The sequence below is a fragment of the Polypterus senegalus genome, chromosome 6 (genome assembly GCF_016835505.1).
Source record: "Polypterus senegalus isolate Bchr_013 chromosome 6, ASM1683550v1, whole genome shotgun sequence".
Classification (NCBI taxonomy): Eukaryota; Metazoa; Chordata; class Cladistia; order Polypteriformes; family Polypteridae; genus Polypterus; species Polypterus senegalus.
Window position 1 is genome coordinate 56,289,985 of NC_053159.1, and position 26,019 is coordinate 56,316,003.

A 26,019-nucleotide genomic window follows, 5' to 3' on the forward strand; every position below is an offset into this window, starting at 1 on the left:
TGAGTAAGCAGCCCTTTTATTGAACCCCAAATTTGGGCCACCCAGAGCAGTAGCTTCATGTTGACCGGATGTGTCCTTATAGAACAGTCCAGCTGAAAATTGTGTTTTCAGGGTCTCGTCTCTGTAATTTAGTACGGTTTCGATAAACGCTCGATATGGGTAACAGTTATTGCTCTGGCTAATCAGTCTGTCCCCGACGGTGATGTCCACCTCACTGAACAAAGAAGCAATCGGGTAGTTTACAAGGGCAACATGTGAATGGGTGGCCAGAGTTGTTCCATCATTATTATGTATTTTACAGCTTAAGTATAGGAGTGTGTTGTTGAGGTCCACGTATTGATCATTTCCAGCAATTGAAAACTCAAGTGGAGCACTTTCTGACAATGCTGTGAGAGGCGGCACTTCGAAATAGTAGCTTTTTTCAATGCTGGTTTGTGTTGGTGACAGCTGAAATACAGTGGTGTGAAAAACTATTTGCCCCCTTCCTGATTTCTTATTCTTTTGCATGTTTGTCACACAAAATGTTTCTGATCATCAAACACATTTAACCATTAGTCAAATATAACACAAGTAAACACAAAATGCAGTTTTTAAATGATGGGTTTTATTATTTAGGGAGAAAAAAAATTCAAACCTACATGGCCCTGTGTGAAAAAGTAATTGCCCCCTTGTTAAAAAATAACCTAACTGTGGTGTATCACACCTGAGTTCAATTTCTGTAGCCACCCCAGGCCTGATTACTGCCACACCTGTTTCAATCAAGAAATCACTTCAATAGGAGCTGCCTGACACAGAGAAGTAGACCAAAAGCACCTCAAAAGCTAGACATCATGCCAAGATCCAAAGAAACTCAGGAACAAATGAGAACAGAAGTAATTGAGATCTATCAGTCTGGTAAAAGGTTATAAAGCCATTTCTAAAGCTTTGGGACTCCAGCGAACCACAGTGAGAGCCATTATCCACAAATGGCAAAAACATGGAACAGTGGTGAACCTTCCCAGGAGTGGCCGTCCGTCCAAAATTACCCTAAGAGCGCAGAGACAACTCATCCGAGAGGTCACAAAAGACCCCAAGGCAACGTCTAAAGAACTGCAGGCCTCACTTGCCTCAATTAAGGTCAGTGTTCACGACTCCACCATAAGAAAGAGACTGGGCAAAAACGGCCTGCATGGCAGATTTCCAAGACGCAAACCACTGTTAAGCAAAAAGAACATTAGGGCTCGTCTCAATTTTAAGAAACATCTCAATGATTGCCAAGACTTTTGGGAAAATACCTTGTGGACTGATGAGACAAAAGTTGAACTTTTTGGAAAGCAAATGTCCCGTTACATCTGGCGTAAAAGGAACACAGCATTTCAGAAAAAGAACATCATACCAACAGTAAAATATGGTGGTGGTAGTGTGATGGTCTGGGGTTGTTTTGCTGCTTCAGGACCTGAAGGCTTGCTGTGATAGATGGAACCATGAATTCTACTGTCTACCAAAAAATCCTGAAGGAGAATGTCCGGCCATCTGTTCGTCAACTCAAGCTGAAGCGATCTTGGTGCTGCAACAGGACAATGACCCAAAACACAGCAGCAAATCCACCTCTGAATGGCTGAAGAAAAACAAAATGAAGACTTTGGAGTGGCCTAGTCAAAGTCCTGACCTGAATCCAATTGAGATGCTATGGCATGACCTTAAAAAGGCGGTTCATGTTAGAAAACCCTCAAATAAAGCTGAATTACAACAATTCTGCAAAGATGAGTGGGCCAAAATTCCTCCAGAGTGCTGTAAAAGACTCATTGTAAGTTATCGCAAACGCTTGATTGCAGTTATTGCTGCTGAGGGTGGCCCAACCAGTTATTAGGTTCAGGGGGCAATTACTTTTTCACACAGGGCCATGCAGGTTTGGATTTTGTTTTCTCCCTAAATAATAAAAACCATCATTTGAAAACTGCATTTTGTGTTTACTTGTGTTATATTTGACTAATGGTTAAATGTGTTTGATGATCAGAAACATTTTGTATGACAAACATGCAAAAGAATAAGAAATCAGGAAGGGGGCAAATAGTTTTTCACACCACTGTACGTCCAGTTCCAATTTTGCACATTCATCTGACGCACAGTATACAAAAGCCATGTTTAGAATATATCACTAGAATTTTGCTTAGTTCTGGATGTTCTCTTGGTTGACTTTCTTTTTCTTTTGACAGAGTGTCGAGCTTTTTTCCTCTTTGCTCTCTTCCTGGGCCGTGCAGGAGGCCCGAGCAGTGCTAGATGGGGTGTGTGTTTTTTTCTTTTGACACCTCTCTTTATAACAATCATACCAGAACCTTCTTTTTGGGGTGTTGCAACTTTATTCATTACAGCACCTGCCACGTGACTCATGACCTCATTAGCAATACTTTTCGCTGCAGACTTGACATGAGGTTTAGCAATTTCTAGCCCACGCCTAAACAGAGGCACTGCCTTTCTGGAGAGCGCTTTAAAAACACCACCAATACCGCCACCGTACTGGACCGGGAGACCATGAAACCCTGGTAGACCTTTGCCAGCTTGTATCTTGTAATAAGATGGAGTTGGTGATTGATCTCCATAGTTTTTTGTTACAAGCATGTTTAAAAATTGATAGATCTTGCTGGACGAAAATGCAACTTGATTATTACTTTACCATACTGGAACAGAACTGGTTTATTCTGGTCCGTCTTAATTTCAATCCTTATAGTATTGGAGCTTTGCACGGCGAGAGGTATGTAGTGTAGCTTTTCAAAAAATATGGTGACATTTGCACCGTCTTCACCTTTTATGTTTACACATCTCAGTAACGGCTCATGCGTATCTCCAACAAGTTGTGGTTCGATAATCTATACTAATAAAAGGCAAAGCCCTCACTGACTCACTCACTGACTGACTGACTGACTCACTCATCACTAATTCTCCAACTTCCCGTGTAGGTAGAAGGCTGAAATTTGGCAGGCTCATTCCTTACAGCTTACTTACAAAAGTTGGGTAGGTTTCATTTCGAAATTCTACGCGTAATGGTCATAACTGGAATGTATTTTCGTCCATATATACTGTAATAGACTGCAGTTCCATAGCCGTGGGAGGTGGAGTTTCGTATTAAAGCATTTAACCAATCACATTTCAGCCATCATTTGTTGCCAGGCAGAGAGGCTTTCACAATCTGTTGTGGAGGCACTCTAACACAGAATAAATGTAACCTGTTGCTTTAACCAATCAGATTTTGAGTTGGTGTCAGTAGGGCCCTTTAGCAGGCGTACGGCAACGTCACCGTATTCAGACCCATTGATTGGATAGAAGCCGATATGAGGAACTCTACGAGGCCATTGAACGCACCGCAAATGCTCCGAGCGAAAGATCGTCGCGTGCACTACAGCCAACTCAATGGCAGGATTCTGGTCAATATTATTTGCCAGATACAGACTAGATTTCAAGACCATGAAAACCTGATGTTTGTCACGTTCCTCGAGCCCCAGAAGTTTCGGGAATACAAGAAAAATTTCACGCATGCAGCCTTCTCCACTTTAACACAACAGCCACGGAGCGCTTTTTGATCTGTCTAGGCTAAAAACAGAACTGATTGTAATGTATGCCATGGATGATTTTGCAGGAGAATCTCCCACTGATCTCCTTGACTTCCTTCATCAGAAAAATCTGAATGAGAGCATGGGGCAGCTGTTCACATTGGTATATTTGGTGGTGAGCATTCCTGTGTAAACTGCTTCTGTCGAGCGGACATTTTCAGCCCTAAAACGAAATCAGACTTATGCCACAAATACCATAGGGAGGGTTCACCTTTCGGCATTAGCTTCGATGGCAATAGAAAGTGAGGTTTTGATGGAACTGAAGCGCACGGATAATCCGTAAGACAGAGTAATTGAACTGTTTTTGAGGAAAGAGAGGACGATGGATTTTGTTAACAAATAATCTGAATTTTTGGTGAGTAAAATGTTGCGATTTTCCTAAATAATATTGCAAGTTTATGAGTTATTATTGATGGTTTTTATGTGTGTCGCGGCAGTGGCTGCAGTAGAAAGGAACTTGTTCATCCCTGGTTTGTCTATAAAATAAAGGCATTTATTGTGGCTACAGAAGTATATATATACACCCCAATCTACATACTGTCAATTAAACGAACCACACGCTGTGGCGCAACACGAGAGGCTTAGCCTCTAGCGCTGACGCCTGAGGTTCGATTCCCGAGGGGGGGTGCAGTGAGTGTGTATGCCTGATGAGCCCAGAATTAGGGCGAAACATGTGCCGTAATGCTGTTTGCATTATTTGACAGTAAAACTATTTCAATATATTCAATATATATATATCAGTGCTTCCCGATTCATTTTACCATCGCACCCCCTTGGTTTGAGAAGAACTATGAAAAAATATGAGGTTAACGCAGAAAAACAGATGACCAATTGAAGCTTTATGAATAATGGATACTTTATTCACCATCAATAATTGTTTTGGTAAAGCCATACTCAGTGTAATCCTCCTTCCATGTTCTAATTTTTTCGCGACTAGCCATGATTAAATGAACGGAAAAAAGTAAGAGCGAAGCGAGGGTGACTTATCCAGGCAGGCAGGCGACAGCTCAATAGCACAAATTTGGATATCAGTAGGTTCTATTTAGTCGACAGAAATATCTTTGGTAGGAATAGAAGTTGAATTTAGTCTTTAAATTTCTATGTTTAAGAAAAATTTAAGCAATGATGACTAAATTTAACTTACATTCCTACCAAACATATTTCTGTTGACTAAATAAAAATTACTTATATTTAAAATTTAAATAGAATTTGAACAGATACGATAGTTCATAATACCCATGCAGCACTACAGTAAGTGCACGTAAGAGCAGGAATCATCCATTTTAACAAGCAGCATATTGCACTGATACGAAATAGCCTGCCCATTTAATTATTTAGGAATGGATGGATAAATTAAGATTTTGTACAAACAATGTTTTTCATTTTTCTTTCTCGATGGATTCTGGCACCCCCAGCAACAGCTGCTTACACCCCAAAGGAGATATATATATAGGTATATATAGGTATATATATATATATATATATAGATATATATAGATATAGATATAGATATAGATATAGATAGATATAGATATATAGATAACAGTGACAAACAAAAGTGATCCAATGGTTGAAGACCACGTGCTCGATCCTTATGACCTCACTTCCTGTCTTCCCCTTTAAAAACTTGCCCCTTTTCCCTTTTTCCTCAGTCTTGTTTTGGACTCTGTTGTATGCACTTCAGTGCTGGTTAATTTGACAAAAACGACTTTTGCAGCCAGGAAACCAGATTACACGGGTGGCTGCCCCAAACCTTTTTCTGTCTATATCTCGTTTTTGTTACAGTGGCGTAGCTGGCAGGATGGAGAAGTCCCAGAAGAGAAGGGGTCAGGACCTGCAATGCACCCAGGTGGGAGCGTACCGGGGCCGAGTATTCAGGCGGGGAGGGTGTCCCGTGGTTCGGCGAGACCCGGTGTGGGCTCCGCTCCTGGCACGCATTACTAGGCCACCTAGAGAGGCCAGGGAGTGTGCGGGTGGGGCTCACAGAGTTGGGCTGCCCTGGAGAGGGGAAGCAAAAGGGGCTCAGTATACTCTCTTGGGGAAGAGTGCCTGACTCCCTGTGAAACCAGAGCCCCATTTACCACCTTGGGGTGCCCCAGACTGGCAGGTGAGTAAAATAAAAAAATGGAGGTTGGACCCTGAGCGGCCGACCAGCAAACAAGCCTGGTCCTTCTGTGCCTTGGTAGGGCAGTGGCTATGGCCATTTGAAAACAAGCCCTACCAAATAATAGAGTAGGTAGCTTGTTATCTGCTCCTGAAAGTGCTTCACCCAGCCGGTCTGGGGCAAACAGTTTAAGAACATGTCAGAGCTCATAGAGCTTCTGGAGACACAGAGGGCGGCCTCACACTCTGGTGGAGCAGAACCGTCCTTATGTCAAACTCAACCGGGATACGTCGCAAGACCTTGCCCCTGCCTGTACAACCCGGAGTTTGTATTGGCGTCCGCAGTGCCGGGGGCGCGCAAACCGCTTGGAGGCAAGGAGGAATGCAGGTGGAGGGCGAGGAGGGGTTGATGTGCTCTGGTTAATCCGTTGGCAGTCCCACATACTGGCGCTGTGATTGTCAACGGACACAAGACCACCGTTTTGTTCGATTCCAGCAACAACATTTCCATTGTTGCTCGCCACTTTGTGCTACAGCAACAGTGGCTAAAATTTAAGACCGTTATAACCTGTGTCCACGGAGAAATCCGCTGGTACAGGTCCGCCGCTTGTGTCATCAATTACGGAGGATCAGTTCTCAAACTCACCGTAGCGGTCCTTCCTGATCCTGCACACCTGGTGATACTAGGGCGGGACTGGTCTAAAATTAAAAGCGGTGAGACACATACCACTCCCAGGATTCATTTGGGCCTCGTTATGGACGGAGATGAACCGTCTCAAGCTGCCTCCATGCCGTGTAATCAGCCGGCAGAGAGAGCGGCGGCCGTCCTCGGTGATGTGGCAACTCCCGGGCCGTTGCGTGCTGACACGTCATCCACCAACGCCGTGGCGGAGTGGGAGGAAACCACGCCCATTGAGGTCGACGCTGACCCTCTCTCCTTGTTGCGGTTCCAATTTAAAGAGACGCCGGCATCTTTTAGAAGGGAGCAATGGAATGACGACTCTCTGAATTTTGCAAAAAATGCAGTGGTCCTTGTCAATGGCCAGCGCACTGATCAGTCACTGGGCCCTCACTTTGTATTAGACAATGACCTTCTTTACCGTGTAGCAATGCATGATGGGCAGGACAGAAAGCTGCTGCTAATTAGGCGTACCTTCCGGCGGCAGATCTGCGAGCTAGCACACGCCCACCTCCTAGGTGGCCACTTGAGCACCGAGAAAACTCTGGAGCGGATCAAGCTCCGTTTCTACTGGCCGGGAATCAATGAGGAGGTTCGTCGTTTTTGTGCTTCCAGCCCGGAGTGTCAACTGCGACAAATTCCTAGGAGGGACCATGCTCCTCTCGTTCCTATTCCCCTGATTGATGTTCCCTTCCACAGAATCGGAATCAACTTGGTTGGACCCCTAGAGCCCTCAGCCCGAGGACACAAGTACATTTTAGTCCTTGTGGATTATGCTACAAAATACCCCGAAGCTGTTCCGTTGCGCTCAGCTACCTCTAAAGTCATCGTACGGGAATTACTAGGGGTCTTTGCGCACGTGGGGATCCCCAAGGAAGTCTTGACAGACCAGGGAACCCCTTTCACCTCGGAGACGTTCAACGAGACTGCCAAGTTACTGAAAATAAAGCATTTAAAGACCTCGGCGTATCATCCTCAAACCGACGGATTAGTAGAGAGGTTTAATCAAACTCTCAAACAAATGATGCGTAAGGTGGTCAGCGAGGATGGAAGGAACTGGGATCAGCTCCTCCCCCTCGTCCTTTTTGCCTACCGGGAAGTCCCACAAGCCTCCACGGGTTCTCCCCTTTGAATTACTGTATGGGCGACAACCTCGGGGCATATTAGATATTTTAAAGAAGGATGGGAAGAGGAGGCTCTTCCCTCTACAAACATACTAGAGTATATCGCGCAGTTACGCGATTCGGCCTCTCCTTAGAAGTCACATGGAAGAGGCTCAAGTAGCACAGGCCCGTTACTACAACCGTGGCACGTCTCTTCGGGAGTTCCACCCGGGAGATCGGGTCATGGTCCTAGTGCCTACCTCCCACTCTAAGTTGCTTGCCCATTGGCAATGCCCCTACGAAGTTAAGGAGAGGAAGGGACTGGTCGACCAATTAGTGACTCAACCCAATCGTCGGCTGAAGGAGCTGGTTTATCATGTGAACCTGCTGAAACCGTGGAAGGACAGAGACCCCGCTCCCTCCTCCGGCCAGCCCCAGCTCACTCTTCGCTCACACACACGACCTTAACTTCGGTACGAACTTAAGTCCCAGACAACGGCAGGAGCTGGAAACAGTTATCTGGGCCGTTCGGGAGGTAGTCAGTGAAAACCCCGGAAGGACCTCTCTGATTGAGCACAACATTGTGACGGAGCCGGGGGTTGTTTTTCGAGAACGCCTGTATTGTCTTCCCGAGGCAAAAAAGGCTGAAGTGGAGCTTGAGATCAAGCGCATGCTGGAACTAGGTGTAATTGAGGAAAGTTATAGTTCCTGGTCCAGCCCCATTGTGCTCGTCAGTAAGCCTGACGGGAGTTGGAGGTTCTGCAATGACTTCCGTCGGCTTAATCAAGTCTCCCAATTTGATACCTATCCAATGCCACGCGTGGACGACCTCCTCGAGAGGCTTGGACAGGCTCGATATCTGACCACACTTCATATGACAAAAGGGTACTGGCAGGTTCCTTTAACAGACTCCGCGAAGGAAATAAATGCGTTTAGTACCCCTAGCGGACACTGGCAGTATCGTGTCCTTCCATTTGGGTTACACGGGGCTCCAGCAACCTTACAGCGTCTGGTGGACAAAGGGCTTGGGCCTCATAACTCATACAGTGCTGCCTACCTGGATGATGTCGTCATCTATTCCAGCACATGGAGGGAACACCTACAGTATGTCCAAGCGGTATTACGGACACTTGGTAAGGCCGGGCTCCGGATTAATCCCAAGAAATGCTTCTTTGGATTAAGCGAGGCCAAATATTTTGGCTACCTGGTGGGTCGGGGTACCGTACGACCACAGTGCTCCAAAGTTGATGCCATTTTGAAATGGCCCCGTCCACGAACCAAGCGGCAGGTCCAAGCCTTTCTCAGGTTGGCCGGGTACTACCACCGGTTTGTACCCCGGTTCTCGGAGAGAGCGGCGCCCTTGACTGATTTAACAAAGAAGAGGGCTCCGAACATTGTGGTATGGACTGAGAAGACAGGCGCTGCATTTGGTGACTTAAAGCAGGCCCTTACGCCCGCACCTATTTTGATGGCACCTAAGTTTTCTTTGCCTTTCATCATCCAGACGGACGCTTCGGATACAGGCCTGGGAACTATGCTGAGCCAAAGTGTCGATGGTGTGGAACACCCCATCATGTTCCTGAGCCGGAAACTGTTGGACCGGGAGACCAGGTATGCAGCGGTGGAAAGGGAGGCTTTGGCGATTAAATGGGCAATTACTCAGCTTAGGTACTACCTGTTGGGCCGGGAATTCACCCTTGTCACGGACCATGCACCTCTACAGAGGATGGCCCTGCACAAGGAGTCGAATCCGCGGATCACCCGGTGGTTTCTTGATCTACAGCCATATAAGTTTTCGCCCGTTCATCGTCAGGGCGCTCTCCATGCCAACGCTGATGCTCTTTCTCGGGTTCACGACCTCTCGGTTAGGGTCGCCCGACCCAACGGGTCTGGGCTGAGGGGGGGGCCTTGTCACACACGTGCGCATGGGAGGCAGCTTAAAGGGCTTGAGTGAAGGCAGTTCGGAGGCATGCCGGGATGTGGCAGAGTACACTGACTCTTTTTCTCCTTTGCCTGTAGACCATTCCTGGGGGATTCCACCTGGCTCTCCTGACATCACTTCCGGGACCGAGCCAATGGAAGTCGACCACACCAGCTCCGGCCCCTCTGATGTCACGTTCGGCTGTAATCCAAAGGTTGAAGACCACGTGCTCGATCCTTATGACCTCACTTCCTGTCTTCCCCTTTAAAAACCTGCCCCTTTTCCCTTTTTCCTCAGTCTTATTTTAACTCCGTTGTATGCACTTTAGTGCTGGTTAATTTGACAAAAACGACTTTTGCAGCCAGGAAACCAGATTACACGGGTGGCTGCCCCAAACCTTTTCTGTCTATGTCTCGTTTTGTGACTATATATATATATATATATATATATATATATATATATATACAGTATATATATATATATATATATATATATATATATATATATATATATATATATATATATATATATATATATATATATATATATATATATACAGTATATATATATACAGTATATATAATAGTAAAATACCAAGGCTTCAGCGGAGAAGTAGTGTGTTAAAGAAGTTATGAAAAAGAAAAGCAAACATTTTAAAAATAACATAAGATGATTGTTAATGTAATTGTTTTGTCATTGATATGAGTGTTGTTGTCATATCTATCTATTTATATATATATATATATTTATATATATCTGTATATATATATATATATATATATATATATATATATATAGCAAAAATACCTGCATTGGCAGCAGAGAAGTAAAAAGAAAAGGAAACATTTTAATAATAACGTAACATGATTGACAATGTAATTGTTTTTTCATTGTCATGAGTGTTGCTGGCATATATATATATATATATATATCCATCCATCCATCCATTTTCTAACCCGCTGAATCCGAATACAGGGTCACGGGGGTCTGCTGGAGCCAATCCCAGCCAACACAGGGCACAAGGCAGGAACCAATCCTGGGCAGGGTGCCAACCCACCGCAGTATATATATATATATATATATATGTATATATATACACACACATACATATATATATATACATATACATATATACACATACTGTATATACACACACACATATATATACATACTGTATATACACGTATACATATCTACATATATACTGTATATACACATATATATATACAAATCTACATATATATATATCCACATATATATATATTAGGGGTGGGACTCGATTAAAAAAATTAATCCAATTAATTAGAGGCTGTGTAAGAATTAATCTTGATTAATCGTATGTAATCGCACGCGTAAATTTGCCCCAAATCGCAAATGTTTTTTTTTAATTTAAAAGTGTTTTAGTGGGCTTACAGAATCAAATAATAGACATGTACATGAATATTGTAAACTGAAGCTGTTTTAATTTCTGAAAAAAAAAAGCCTTTAAACTGCATTTTAATTCAAAACAGAAACAAAAATATCATCCCTGGTTAAAATTGGGCAGACTTAAAAATAAAGTGGTAGTTTAAGTACTTTAAGTAGATTTTCAGAATAGTATTGTCTTTAAATAATAATAACCAAAATTTCAACATAAAGTGCAGTTTTTCTTCTTAAAAAAATAAGTCAGAAACATAAAAGGTAATTTGACCACCTTAATCTTTAAACTCTGAGTAACCTTAGCCAAAATTATTTTGTACATTAGGCTAAAACAGTGTGATCATTGAACATTTTGTATCCATCCATCCATCCATCCATTCTCTTCCGCTTATCCGAGGTCGGGTCGCGGGGGCAGCAGCTTAAGCAGAGAGGCCCAGACTTCCCTCTCCCGGCCACTTCTTCCAGCTCTTCCGGAGAATCCCATGCTTCCCAGGCCAGCCGGGAGACATAGTCCCTCCAGCGTGTCCTGGTCTTCCCCGGGCCTCCTCCGGTTGGACGTGCCCGAACACCTCACCAGGGAGTCGTCCAGGAGGCATCCTGATCGGATGCCCGAAGCCACCTCATCTGACTCCTCTCGATGCGGAGGAGCAGCGGCTCTACTCTGAGCCCCTCCCGGATGACTGAGCTTCTCACCCTATCTTTAAGGGAAAGCCCAGACACCCTGCGGAGGAAACTCATTTCAGCCGCTTGTATTCGCGATCTCGTTCTTTCGGTCACTACCCATAGCTCATGACCATAGGTGACGGTAGGAAGGTAGATCGACTGGTAAATTGAGAGCTTTGCCTTATGGCTCAGCTCCTTTTCACCACGACAGACCATGCAGAGCCTGCATCACTGCGGATGCCGCACCGATCCGCCTGTCGATCTCACGCCTCCATTCTTCCCTCACTCGTGAACAAGACCCGAGATACTTGAACTCCTCCACTTGGGGCAGGATCTCTCCCCCAACCCTGAGAGGGCACTCCACCCTTTTCCGGCTGAGGACCATGCTCTCGGATTTGGAGGTGCTGATTCTCATCCCAGCCGCTTCACACTCAGCTGCTAACTGATCCAGAGAGAGCTGAAGATCACGGCCTGATGAAGCAAACAGGACAACATCATCTGCAAAAGCAGTGACCCAATCCTGAGTCCACCAAACCAGACCCTTCAACACCCTGGTTGCGCCTAGAAATTCTGTCCATAAAAGTTATGAACAGAATCGGTGACAAAGGGCAGCCCTGGCGGAGTCCAACTCTCACTGGAAACGGGCTCGACTTACTTATATACATTTATATATATATATATATATATATATATATATATATATATATATATATATATATATATATACATTTATATATATACCCGCGTATCACAGTGGAGAAGTAGAAGTTATGAAAAAGAAAAGGGAACATTTTAAAAAAAACGTAACATGATTGTCAATATACAGTAATTGTTTTGTGAGTGTTATTGAATGTTGCTGTCATCAAGAATTTGATTATCATTATTTGTTTCAATCAGGGTCGTATTTGTACGATGTGTTGTGTTCAAGTTACATTCCGTGTTTGTCAATCGTTGTAAAGATAAGAGGTTTCATTCATCGATTCGTTTCTTACTGCATCAATAAACAGCTCGTCTTCCTCTTTATCTGAGATGTGACAAACTGCATGCACGGGTTTTTTTTACACTGTCTTCCTTTAGCGTGACATTCACTTTTTCCACCGTGTGCTTTGTTTCCGCAGTAGCTGCACTTATGAATATGATTCTATGTATCAGACGCTTCATATTTTTTTTCTGCCTTCTCAATTGTGTAATTCGGTTCTTGTTCAGCCCTCTTTGGAACTGTTGCTTTTTGTCTGTGCACTGCATCAGTTCACGTGAGCCGCTTGGTGTTCTTGCATCGAGTTCCCAGCTGTGCTGGTGCCATCTCGCGTAATGTCAGCTAAGACCCGCAATTAAAAGTTTCTCTCGCAGTTTCGCTTGAGTTTGTGCCAAACGCCACCCCTGACCATCTCATCTTTCTCTGCATAAGCACAGTCCTTCACACGTGAATATTTACCGGCAGTGTTTGTATTGGATTGCCGCTGATGGACGGCCTTATATGGGCAGGCACTAAATTACAAACGCTTAGTGGCAGCCTGTCTATGAACTTAATTTAATATAAACTTACGGTTCACGCCGTGCTTTGTTTCCGCAGTAGCTGTACTTATGAATATGCTTGTATGCATCATTTGCTTCATAATGTTTTTCTGCCTTCTGAATTGTGAAATGGCGTTTTGTGCTCATCGCTGTTTGGAGTTCTTCCTTGTTCTCTACGCATTTTTACGTAGGAGGCGTGATGATGTCACATGAAACTCCGCCCCCACGGCCATCTCCAACTCAACTCCATTACATTATATGTAGAAAAATAGGTTCCAGTTATGACCCTTACGCGTAGAATTTCGAAATAAAACCTGCCCAACTTTTGTAAGTAAGCTGTAAGGAATAAGCCTGCCAAATTTCAGCCTTCTACCTACACGGGAAGTTGGAGAATTAGTGAGTGAGTGAGTGAGTGAGTGAGTGAGTGAGTGAGTGAGTGAGGGCTTTGCCTTTTATTAGTATAGATAAATATATATACTGCTCAAAAGAATTAAAGGAACACTTTTTAATCAGAGTATAGCATAAAGTCAATGAAACATGGGATATTAATCTGGTCAGTTAAGTACAGAGGGGGTTGTTAATCAGTTTCAGCTGCTGTGGTGTTAATGAAATTAACAACAGATGCACTAGAGGGGCAACAATGAGATGACCCCCAAAACAGGAATGGTTTAACTGGTGGAGGCCACTGACATTTTCCCTCCTCATCTTTTCTGACTGTTTCTTCACTAGTTTTGCATTTGGCTACAGTCAGTGTCACTACTGGTAGCATGAGGCGATACCTGGACCCTACAGAGGTTGCACAGGTAGTCCAACTTCTCCAGGATGGCACATCAATACGTGTCATTGCCAGAAGGTTTGCTGTGTCTCCCTGCACAGTCTCAAGGGCATGGAGGAGATTCTAGGAGACAAGCAGTTACTCTAGGAGAGCTGGAGAGGGCCATAGAATGTCCATAACCCATCAGCAGGACCAGTATCTGCTCCTTTGGGCAAGGAGGAACAGGATGAGCACTGCCAGAGCACTACAAAATGACCTCCAGCAGGCCACTGGTGTGAATGTCTCTGACCAAACAACCAGAAAGACTTCATGAGGGTGACCCAAGGGCCCCATGTCCTCTAATGGGCCCTGAGCTCACTGCCCAGCAGCATGCAGCTCGATCGGCATTCGCCATAGAATACCAGAATTGGCAGATGCACCACTGGTGCCCTGTGCTTTTTACAGATGAGAGCAGGTTCACCCTGAGCACGTGACAGAAGTGAAAGGGTCTGGAGAAGCCATGGAGAACATTATGCTGCCTGTAACATCATTCAGCATGAGCAGTTTGGTGGTGGGTTAATGATTGTCTGGGGAAGCATATCCATGGAGGGTCACACAGACCGCTACAGGCTTGACAAAGGCACCTTGGCTGCCATTAGGTATCAGGATGAAATCCTTGGACCCATTGTCAGACCCTATGCTGGTACAGTGGCTCCTGGTGCACGACAATTTCTGGCCTCATGTGGTGAGATTAGTAAGCAGGCAGTTCCTGGAGGATGAAGGAATTGATACCATTGACTGGCCACCACACTTTCCTGACCTAAATCCAATAGAACACCTCTGGGACATTATGTTTTTGTCCATCCAATGCCACCAGGTTGCACCTCAGACTGTCCAGGAGCTCAGTGATGCCCTGGTCCAGATCTGGGAGGAGATCCCCACAACACCATCTGTCATCTCATTAGAAGCATGCACCGATGTTGTCAGGCATGTATACAAGAACACAGGGGTCATACAAAGTGCTGCGTATAATTTTGAGTTGCTGCAATTAAATTTTGGCAAAATGGATTAGCCTGCCACATAATTTTTTCACTCTGATTTTTGGGGCGTCTTTGAATTCAGGGCTCTGTAGGTTGATCATTTTCATTTCCATCAAACGATGTGGCATCCTTTCGTTCCTAACACATTACCCAGTCTATATCAGTATAGATATCCAGGAGGATTTCTTTTCCCCATTGAGATCTGATGTGTTTTCAAAGTGTTCCTTTAATTTTTGAGCAGTTTATATATATATATATATATATATATATATATATATATATATATATATATATATATATATATATATATATATATATATATATATATATTTATTTTATATATATATATATTATATTATATATATATGCCAGGACCACTCATGACAATGAAAAAACAATTACATTGTCAATCATGTTATGTTATTATTAAAATGTTTCCTTTTCTTTTTCATTACTTCTTTAACACACCACTTCTCCGCTGTGAAGCGTGGGTATTTTGCTAGTATCTGTATACACAAACATGGTGGAAAAACCACCTATGATATCAGCCGAGTTAGGTGACTTGTAAGACGGCTTATCATGATCAAACCCGAGAATGTAAGCCAGCTCCCCGGACACTTGGAGCAAAATGCTTTTATCACCCATCAGGCGAACAGTTCTACTGGCAGGATTGCATTTAAGTATTGGCTTAGGTGATGACGGGTTGGTATTAATGACATGATTCATTTCCGACAACAGTGCTTCTATATTCCTGAAATAACCTTTGTTTAAAGTGTATGTCCATTTTGTTGATCGTGTTTTCTCATTCATTATTGTAAATTGTGTTGGCTGAGTGATGGAATTGAACATTTTTGGGTAAGTCAGTTCCACCAATTCCACTTCCCAGTCTCTGGACAGTTCTATTGTCTTGGGTAGCTGAACGGTGAATGATGCTATCGTGTTGTTGGGAAAAGTCCTGGCCGATGAATTACTCGGCAGTGTCACATAAAAACCATTTCTGACTGTAGAAATTTTTTTTTCTTGCTTTCTCAACTCCTTATGTCTTTCACTTCTGAAGCCTTGACCCAACTGTTAAATTTCTTGTCCCAGCCAAGCCATTTTACCAATACATGCTTGTTTCTACCACGCCCACGAGTGGCTAGAATTTTCTGGATGTGGTACACCTGGTTAGCATCTGGGTTTATTTTTTGTAACTATTCTGCATAAAACATCCCTTGAATTTCATCACCTGCGTAATCTTTTAGTTTATATACAGGTTTGATCCGTTTAAAACAGTCCATGATAATAAATATTTCATCTGTAAACGACTGCTCATAGCCTTTTTCGAATACACCTTTTAATTTTGAAACTCGGACATGATCACCTATTTTGAAAGTGCACGGAGTAGAATTTCTTTGCTCTGACCTGCCATAGACTGTTTTCCAAACATTTAGAGCATTTTCCGGAGTCACATCTACAGGTCTTGTTTTAATCGTGGTGTGAAAACTGTGGTTATAACTCTGTAGAAAGTCTGACCGGACATCTATATACTGAAAAGTATTGGCATATGTAAAATATTTCCACATTTTGTACTTTAAGGTTCTATTTAACCATTCTACTATGCTGGCCTTTACATCGCTGTTTGTGACAAAATGTACAATATTGTTCTGTTTTAGTAGTTTTTGTACCAATGTGTTATGAAATTCTTTGCCTTGGTCTGTCTGTAGCTTCTTAGGAACTCGGCCCTGTCTAAAGATCAAACTAAAACCCCGAGAAACTTCTTTCCCTGTCTTGGCCTTTAATGGCACAGCCCAAGCATATTTTGAGAGCACATCGATACACATTAGGATAAATTTATCATTGAATTTTGAGTAATAACACATCTCTACCAAATCTGCTTGACACTGGTCATCAATCGTTGAAACAATGGTTCTGTTTCTCTTGAACCTGAGCCACGCTGATTTGTGCACACTGTAGGTATATTGTCCACTCATCCATTCCAATACATTTTTTCGCTTAACATTTTTCCAACGACATGATGCATTTCTCAACAAGCTGTTAACACCACCAAAACTGCCAGGTTCCTTGGGTGTGTAATAGATTCTCTCTAAAGTTTTCTTGTACATCCTCTCGCCGGGGTCTGTCACTCACGCTCTCTGTACTCTCTGTACACAGCCCAGACGCTGCACACAGTTAGGAGCAGGATGTCTGCTCCGCCCCATTGATGACTTACCTTTTTGACACCTTACAGGGTCCCGAAGGTCCGTCTCGGATCACAAAGATGATCAGCCCCAGTTTTAGCATCAAGGCTAAGATCGGCCGACCATTTTCCTTACGCACAACTGACAAAAGGTCCGATGCCGGTCAAACATCGCACTCACGACAACGGGGCAGAGACACCTAAGAGAGCCGGGGAAACACCCAGCCCCAATAACCAAGTGGGCAGCAGGTGGGTACCGGAAATGCCAGGGGGGCGGGACATACACCTGTCAACATCTGATGATGTATAATAGTGACGGTCCTTTACTACTCATCATGATATGCAACCTTTCTCTGCTCAAGACTGTAAAAAGATATAAAGGGGATGTTGAAGGCAGCTTCCTCGTGTTTGGATCATATATGACCACAATTTTAATTTATAAAATGTTGTTCCTATTAGATGCTTTCTGAGTTCAGCTGGATTGGTAGGAATTTGCTGGGTTTAAACTTTCATCTCCCACTGAGCAATGAACTTTTAACACTGATCGATAAAGAAATTGTTATTAGAGTTCTGAATGCCCCCTGTTATCAGGCCATATAAAGGAATTAAGATCCACTCAGATCTCTCTCCCTTATCTGACTTATATATGGCTGTTGTACATTTTCACTGACTTCACAAACAGTTCAGTAGAAGAAACAACAAAACTAAAATAAAGATTGAAATTCCTTGCAACTTCACAACTATTGTTAGTTTTTTAATTAGAGAACTGATTACTTATTTCTTATCTGGCTTTTACAGATCACAACCTTTATAGCATGACCAAAATAGCATACAAGATGTAAGTACGCCTTTCTTAAAATACAGAATGGAAGAATTCTTTAGAAAACTCAGACTAAAAGAATTTTTCCACAACAAAGAGAACGGTAACACACAGGAACCAACAACAAGAAGTTACAACAACCCCACCAGTAAATCCACATGGACACGAGAAGCTGGCAGAAACCCCTCACTGGATAATTATATAGACTGCTTCCGACAGAGAGTAAAAACAGGGATCTTAAACAGGCAGCAAAATCGGATAGAAAACATCACTGGGGAAGAGCGGAGAGCCATACATTCACTAAGAGATAATACAGAAATCATTATCAAACCAGCAGACAAAGGGGGTGCTAACCATCCAAACAGGTCTTAATCATAAGGGTACTGGGGAATTCATCATTTAGAACTGCTTTTACCAGAGTATTTTGACTTTTCACAAAGTTAGATTTGAAGGTAACTTGAATTTCCCATAACGCGCTTCAGGGCCTGAAAATCACTTTGTGTACACATGTGTAACGGCTTGTTTTCCACCAGGAAACTGCTCAAAACAGTTCATTTCTGTAAAAAACTATGTCGCAGATGTGTTTCAAGTGGTTTCACAACATAGCAGTTAAGACTCATTGAGTTTCACTCAACTTCAGTTTTGGCCCAATGCAAGTCAATGGGGATTTCAAAAAGTGAGTATGAGATGTTGAAGTGCACTTTGAAAAACAGTTGGGAAACCATCCAAACAGTTCTTAATCATAAGGGTACTGGGGAATTCATCATTTAGAACTGCTTTTACCAGAGTATTTTGACTTTTCACAAAGTTAGATTTGAAGGTAACTTGAATTTCCCATAACGCGTTTCAGGGCCTGAAAATCACTTTGTGTACACATGTGTAACGGCTTGTTTTCCACCAGGAAACTGCTCAAAACAGTTCATTTCTGTAAAAAACTATGTCACAGATGTGTTTCAAGTGGTTTCACAACATAGCAGTTAAGACTCATTGAGTTTCACTCAACTTCAGTTTTGGCCCAATGCAAGTCAATGGGGATTTCAAAAGTGAGTATGAGATGTTGAAGTGCACTTTGAAAAACAGTTGGGAAACCATCCAAACAGTTCTTAATCATAAGGGTACTGGGGAATTCATCATTTAGAACTGCTTTTACCAGAGTATTTTGACTTTTCACAAAGTTAGATTTGAAGGTAACTTGAATTTTCCATAACGCGTTTCAGGGCCTGAAAATCACTTTGTGTACACATGTGTAACGGCTTGTTTTCCACCAGGAAACTGCTCAAAACAGTTCATTTCTGTAAAAAACTATGTCGCAGATGTGTTTCAAGTGGTTTCACAACATAGCAGTTAAGACTCATTGAGTTTCACTCAACTTCAGTTTTGGCCCAATGCAAGTCAATGGGGATTTCAAAAGTGAGTATGAGATGTTGAAGTGCACTTTGAAAAACAGTTGGGAAACCATCCAAACAGTTCTTAATCATAAGGGTACTGGGAAATTCATCATTTAGAACTGCTTTTACCAGAGTATTTTGACTTTTCACAAAGTTAGATTTGAAGGTAACTTGAATTTCCCATAACGCGTTTCAGGGCCTGAAAATCACTTTGTGTACACATGTGTAACGGCTTGTTTTCCACCAGGAAACTGCTCAAAACAGTTCATTTCTGTAAAAAACTATGTCGCAGATGTGTTTCAAGTGGTTTCACAACATAGCAGTTAAGACTCATTGAGTTTCACTCAACTTCAGTTTTGGCCCAATGCAAGTCAATGGGGATTTCAAAAAGTGAGTATGAGATGTTGAAGTGCACTTTGAAAACAGTTGGGAAACCATCCAAACAGTTCTTAATCATAAGGGTACTGGGGAATTCATCATTTAGAACTGCTTTTACCAGAGTATTTTGACTTTTCACAAAGTTAGATTTGAAGGTAACTTGAATTTCCCATAACGCGTTTCAGGGCCTGAAAATCACTTTGTGTACACATGTGTAACGGCTTGTTTTCCACCAGGAAACTGCTCAAAACAGTTCATTTCTGTAAAAACTATGTCGCAGATGTGTTTCAAGTGGTTTCACAACATAGCAGTTAAGACTCATTGAGTTTCACTCAACTTCAGTTTTGGCCCAATGCAAGTCAATGGGGATTTCAAAAGTGAGTATGAGATGTTGAAGTGCACTTTGAAAAACAGTTGGGAAACCATCCAAACAGTTCTTAATCATAAGGGTACTGGGGAATTCATCATTTAGAACTGCTTTTACCAGAGTATTTTGACTTTTCACAAAGTTAGATTTGAAGGTAACTTGAATTTCCCATAACGCGCTTCAGGGCCTGAAAATCACTTTGTGTACACATGTGTAACGGCTTGTTTTCCACCAGGAAACTGCTCAAAACAGTTCATTTCTGTAAAAACTATGTCGCAGATGTGTTTCAAGTGGTTTCACAACATAGCAGTTAAGACTCATTGAGTTTCACTCAACTTCAGTTTTGGCCCAATGCAAGTCAATGGGGATTTCAAAAAGTGAGTATGAGATGTTGAAGTGCACTTTGAAAACAGTTGGGAAACCATCCAAACAGTTCTTAATCATAAGGGTACTGGGGAATTCATCATTTAGAACTGCTTTTACCAGAGTATTTTGACTTTTCACAAAGTTAGATTTGAAGGTAACTTGAATTTCCCATAACGCGCTTCAGGGCCTGAAAATCACTTTGTGTACACATGTGTAACGGCTTGTTTTCCACCAGGAAACTGCTCAAAACAGTTCATTTCTGTAAAAACTATGTCGCAGATGTGTTTCAAGTGGTTTCACAACATAGCAGTTAAGACTCATTGAGTTTCACTCAACTTCAGTTTTGGCCCAATGCAAGTCAATGGGGATTTCAAAAGTGAGTATGAGATGTTGAAGTGCACTTTGAAAAACAGTTGGGAAACCATCCAAACAGTTCTTAATCATAAGGGTACTGGGGAATTCATCATTTAGAACTGCTTTTACCAGAGTATTTTGACTTTTCACAAAGTTAGATTTGAAGGTAACTTGAATTTCCCATAACGCGCTTCAGGGCCTGAAAATCACTTTGTGTACACATGTGTAACGGCTTGTTTTCCACCAGGAAACTGCTCAAAACAGTTCATTTCTGTAAAAACTATGTCGCAGATGTGTTTCAAGTGGTTTCACAACATAGCAGTTAAGACTCATTGAGTTTCACTCAACTTCAGTTTTGGCCCAATGCAAGTCAATGGGGATTTCAAAAAGTGAGTATGAGATGTTGAAGTGCACTTTGAAAAACAGTTGGGAAACCATCCAAACAGTTCTTAATCATAAGGGTACTGGGGAATTCATCATTTAGAACTGCTTTTACCAGAGTATTTTGACTTTTCACAAAGTTAGATTTGAAGGTAACTTGAATTTCCCATAACGCGCTTCAGGGCCTGAAAATCACTTTGTGTACACATGTGTAACGGCTTGTTTTCCACCAGGAAACTGCTCAAAACAGTTCATTTCTGTAAAAACTATGTCGCAGATGTGTTTCAAGTGGTTTCACAACATAGCAGTTAAGACTCATTGAGTTTCACTCAACTTCAGTTTTGGCCCAATGCAAGTCAATGGGGATTTCAAAAGTGAGTATGAGATGTTGAAGTGCACTTTGAAAACAGTTGGGAAACCATCCAAACAGTTCTTAATCATAAGGGTACTGGGGAATTCATCATTTAGAACTGCTTTTACCAGAGTATTTTGACTTTTCACAAAGTTAGATTTGAAGGTAACTTGAATTTCCCATAACGCGCTTCAGGGCCTGAAAATCACTTTGTGTACACATGTGTAACGGCTTGTTTTCCACCAGGAAACTGCTCAAAACAGTTCATTTCTGTAAAAACTATGTCGCAGATGTGTTTCAAGTGGTTTCACAACATAGCAGTTAAGACTCATTGAGTTTCACTCAACTTCAGTTTTGGCCCAATGCAAGTCAATGGGGATTTCAAAAAGTGAGTATGAGATGTTGAAGTGCACTTTGAAAACAGTTGGGAAACCATCCAAACAGTTCTTAATCATAAGGGTACTGGGGAATTCATCATTTAGAACTGCTTTTACCAGAGTATTTTGACTTTTCACAAAGTTAGATTTGAAGGTAACTTGAATTTCCCATAACGCGCTTCAGGGCCTGAAAATCACTTTGTGTACACATGTGTAACGGCTTGTTTTCCACCAGGAAACTGCTCAAAACAGTTCATTTCTGTAAAAACTATGTCGCAGATGTGTTTCAAGTGGTTTCACAACATAGCAGTTAAGACTCATTGAGTTTCACTCAACTTCAGTTTTGGCCCAATGCAAGTCAATGGGGATTTCAAAAGTGAGTATGGGATGTTGAAGTGCACTTTGAAAACAGTTGGGAAACCATCCAAACAGTTCTTAATCATAAGGGTACTGGGGAATTCATCATTTAGAACTGCTTTTACCAGAGTATTTTGACTTTTCACAAAGTTAGATTTGAAGGTAACTTGAATTTCCATAACGCGCTTCAGGGCCTGAAAATCACTTTGTGTACACATGTGTAACGGCTTGTTTTCCACCAGGAAACTGCTCAAAACAGTTCATTTCTGTAAAAACTATGTCGCAGATGTGTTTCAAGTGGTTTCACAACATAGCAGTTAAGACTCATTGAGTTTCACTCAACTTCAGTTTTGGCCCAATGCAAGTCAATGGGGATTTCAAAAAGTGAGTATGAGATGTTGAAGTGCACTTTGAAAAACAGTTGGGAAACCATCCAAACAGTTCTTAATCATAAGGGTACTGGGGAATTCATCATTTAGAACTGCTTTTACCAGAGTATTTTGACTTTTCACAAAGTTAGATTTGAAGGTAACTTGAATTTCCATAACGCGTTTCAGGGCCTGAAAATCACTTTGTGTACACATGTGTAACGGCTTGTTTTCCACCAGGAAACTGCTCAAAACAGTTCATTTCTGTAAAAAACTATGTCGCAGATGTGTTTCAAGTGGTTTCACAACATAGCAGTTAAGACTCATTGAGTTTCACTCAACTTCAGTTTTGGCCCAATGCAAGTCAATGGGGATTTCAAAAAGTGAGTATGAGATGTTGAAGTGCACTTTGAAAACAGTTGGGAAACCATCCAAACAGTTCTTAATCATAAGGGTACTGGGGAATTCATCATTTAGAACTGCTTTTACCAGAGTATTTTGACTTTTCACAAAGTTAGATTTGAAGGTAACTTGAATTTCCCATAACGCGCTTCAGGGCCTGAAAATCACTTTGTGTACACATGTGTAACGGCTTGTTTTCCACCAGGAAACTGCTCAAAACAGTTCATTTCTGTAAAAAACTATGTCGCAGATGTGTTTCAAGTGGTTTCACAACATAGCAGTTAAGACTCATTGAGTTTCACTCAACTTCAGTTTTGGCCCAATGCAAGTCAATGGGGATTTCAAAAAGTGAGTATGAGATGTTGAAGTGCACTTTGAAAAACAGTTGGGAAACCATCCAAACAGTTCTTAATCATAAGGGTACTGGGGAATTCATCATTTAGAACTGCTTTTACCAGAGTATTTTGACTTTTCACAAAGTTAGATTTGAAGGTAACTTGAATTTCCATAACGCGCTTCAGGGCCTGAAAATCACTTTGTGTACACATGTGTAACGGCTTGTTTTCCACCAGGAAACTGCTCAAAACAGTTCATTTCTGTAAAAAACTATGTCGCAGATGTGTTTCAAGTGGTTTCACAACATAGCAGTTAAGACTCATTGAGTTTCACTCAACTTCAGTTTTGGCCCAATGCAAGTCAATGGGGATTTCAAAAAGTGAGTATGAGATGTTGAAGTGCACTTTGAAAAACAGTTGGGAAACCATCCAAACAGTTCTTAATCATAAGGGTACTGGGGAATTCATCATTTAGAACTGCTTTTACCAGAGTATTTTGACTTTTCACAAAGTTAGATTTGAAGGTAACTTGAATTTCCCATAACGCGCTTCAGGGCCTGAAAATCACTTTGTGTACACATGTGTAACGGCTTGTTTTCCACCAGGAAACTGCTCAAAACAGTTCATTTCTGTAAAAAACTATGTCGCAGATGTGTTTCAAGTGGTTTCACAACATAGCAGTTAAGACTCATTGAGTTTCACTCAACTTCAGTTTTGGCCCAATGCAAGTCAATGGGGATTTCAATAAGTGAGTATGAGATGTTGAAGTGCACTTTGAAAACAGTTGGGAAACCATCCAAACAGTTCTTAATCATAAGGGTACTGGGGAATTCATCATTTAGAACTGCTTTTACCAGAGTATTTTGACTTTTCACAAAGTTAGATTTGAAGGTAACTTGAATTTCCCATAACGCGTTTCAGGGCCTGAAAATCACTTTGTGTAGACATGTGTAACGGCTTGTTTTCCACCAGGAAACTGCTCAAAACAGTTCATTTCTGTAAAAACTATGTCGCAGATGTGTTTCAAGTGGTTTCACAACATAGCAGTTAAGACTCATTGAGTTTCACTCAACTTCAGTTTTGGCCCAATGCAAGTCAATGGGGATTTCAAAAGTGAGTATGAGATGTTGAAGTGCACTTTGAAAACAGTTGGGAAACCATCCAAACAGTTCTTAATCATAAGGGTACTGGGGAATTCATCATTTAGAACTGCTTTTACCAGAGTATTTTGACTTTTCACAAAGTTAGATTTGAAGGTAACTTGAATTTCCCATAACGCGTTTCAGGACCTGAAAATCACTTTGTGTACACATGTGTAACGGCTTGTTTTCCACCAGGAAACATGCTCAAAACAGTTCATTTCTGTAAAAACTATGTCGCAGATGTGTTTCAAGTGGTTTCACAACATAGCAGTTAAGACTCATTGAGTTTCACTCAACTTCAGTTTTGGCCCAATGCAAGTCAATGGGGATTTCAAAAAGTGAGTATGAGATGTTGAAGTGCACTTTGAAAAACAGTTGGGAAACCATCCAAACAGTTCTTAATCATAAGGGTACTGGGGAATTCATCATTTAGAACTGCTTTTACCAGAGTATTTTGACTTTTCACAAAGTTAGATTTGAAGGTAACTTGAATTTCCCATAACGCGTTTCAGGGCCTGAAAATCACTTTGTGTACACATGTGTAACGGCTTGTTTTATACCAGGAAACTGCTCAAAACAGTTCATTTCTGTAAAAAACTATGTCGCAGATGTGTTTCAAGTGGTTTCACAACATAGCAGTTAAGACTCATATACAGGAGGCACAAAGACAATTGTCGAATACTATGCATTATTATAAACTGCAAGAAGACCCAACAGATCTCTACAAAAAGGAACTAAAAAAGATAGTAAGTAGCTTTCCTCTTGACATCAGGGATCAGGTAAACAGTTTAATTCCTGAGAACCCCAAAATGGGTTACTTCTACATGCTTCCTAAAATCCACAAAGAAGGGAACCGAGGAAGGCCCATCATCTCAGGAATTGGCTCCCTGACAGAAAAGGTTTCAGGTTGGGTGGAACACATTCTTAAACCTCTCGCCCGCAACACAACCAGCTACATCCAGGACACCACTGACTTCTTAAAAAAACTGTCTGCTTTGGGCCCCATACCTGAGGGAACCTTACTGGCCACAATGGATGTTGAGGCCCTGTATACAAACATCCCCCATGATGATGGCATACTGGCATGTGAAACGTACCTCGGACAACATGATTTACCCACAAAGTCAGTAATAGAAATGATAAAATTCACTCTGACACATAATCTATTCTCTTTTGGACAAGATTGCTACTTGCAACAAATGGGGACTGCAATGGGCTGTCGGTTTGCACCTCACTATGCAAACCTATTTATGGCAAAATTGGAGGAAGATTTCATGTCAATGTGCATCTTAAAACCAATGTTATATCTCCGTTACATAGATGACATCTTCATAATCTGGACTGCCAGTGAGAAGGATCTCCTCCATTTTCATAATGAATACAATTCTTTTCACCCCAACATAAAGCTGAAGCTGAATTACTCAGAAACAGAAGTCAGCTTCCTTGAAACCACAGTTTAACTGAAAAACAACACCCTTGTAACTTCTGTTTTTCACAAACCAACAGACAGACGGACCTACCTAAGAAGTGATAGCTTTCACCCCAAACATATAAGGCGCTCCATTATTTTTAGCCAAGCAATACGGTACAATCGTATTTGCTCAGACCCGACAGACCAGGATCAACAACTGCAGGAGCTCAGACAAGAATTCATCAAACAAGGTTATAC